The following is a 1,454-nucleotide window of genomic DNA, read 5'->3' on the forward strand; positions in this document are numbered from 1 at the left end:
TACTAATTACCTTACAAAGATTGTGGAATTTTAAAAAAATGGTGATTGGCCAATATTTTTTTTTCCTGGTAGTCAGGAGGGTATTTCAAGTAACCCCACGACATTTTATTTAGATCAAGTTCTGAGTTTTGACTAGGCCATTCCATTTCCTAAATCTCAGCCAGTGGATTTGCTGCACTGTGAAAGTAAATTTATGCCCAACAGTAGGAATTCAACTGCTTCTTTTCTTTAATCCTGTGTGTTGTTGTGTAACAAACGTCTTATGACAGATAAGGGGTCGGTGGTCTTGTTTTGATGTTACAAATTTATTTTGTTTCCCTGATTTGTGCCTCTGACCACACAATACAGCCGTCTGATCACAAGACAAATACTCTATCCACAGAGCCACGGTCGCTTACTGGGGAATCTGTCCCTGGTAAGCTTGAGTCATGGTGTCAGACTAGGGATACAAATATGGTATTAAACTTAATAATTTCAAGTAAAGTCAAAGTATGGTAATTTAAGGAAAATATTTGTGTATTTAGAGGACACTAAAAAGAGTATTAAAATTTAGTTTGGAACTACTTAAAAGTTTGAGTTGACTTTCTGTAGAATTAAGTCAAAGAGATTTTAAATGTTTATTATAAGAAAATAAATGATTTGAGTAAAAGTGACTTAAATTTGTTGTTAAACCCCCTTATTAATTAAGTTATAAAAACTTACCAAATTGAGTTGGAAAGACTTAATGAATTGAGTTGGATGATCTTAATAAATTGAGTTGGTCAGACATAGGATATGAAACTGGCATTGAACTCAATTGTTTTAAGTAAAGTCAAAGTGAAAAGTTCCTTTAGGTTAAAGGTTTGTAAGTTTTGAGTTAAATGAACACAAAAAAGTAAGTTGTCATTGCAAAAGCAAAAGAATTAAGTGAAATTAATGTAAATAAGTCCATAAGATGAACTGCAGCCCAAATACAGTTTTTAGAGTGTGTCAAGTACTTTTTCCCCATCGGTAAGATTCTGCTTCTCATTTCTTTGAGGTTGTGTAATAAGCTCTCTGATGGCTGACGGTTATGTTGATGCATAAGCGAGTGATGCAAAGCGTTATTAATCACTATCAGTTTCTCAGACATGGCACTGCATCTTGCTAGAGGAAGTGTGTGTGTAAGACTGAACCGACAACGCAACGCCCTGTATGGTCCTGGATTTGGAGGCTCTGATCCTCATCCCAGTCACTTCACACTCAGCTGCAAACTCCTCCAGTGAGAGTTGTAGATCATGACTTAATGATGCCAGTAGGACCACATCATCTGCAAAAAGCAGAGACATGAGCCTAAGGCCACCAAATCAGATTCCCTCAATACCTTGGCTGCACCTAGAACAGAATCTGTAACAAAGGGCAACCTTGGCAGAGTCCAAATCTCACTGGAAATGAGCCCGACTTACTGCTGGTAATGCAGACCAAGCTTTATCACT

At 36.9% G+C, this 1,454-nt stretch overlaps 1 long non-coding RNA gene across 1 annotated transcript in view; it reads right to left on the reverse strand.

The window, feature by feature from the left end:
* Window positions 1-1,454, reverse strand: part of LOC107838431 (uncharacterized) — a 14,390-nt gene that overhangs the window by 2,212 nt on the left and 10,724 nt on the right. The window lies entirely within an intron of this gene.

Source organism: Poecilia formosa, unplaced genomic scaffold (assembly GCF_000485575.1).
Source record: "Poecilia formosa unplaced genomic scaffold, Poecilia_formosa-5.1.2 Scaffold255, whole genome shotgun sequence".
Taxonomy (NCBI): domain Eukaryota; kingdom Metazoa; phylum Chordata; class Actinopteri; order Cyprinodontiformes; family Poeciliidae; genus Poecilia; species Poecilia formosa.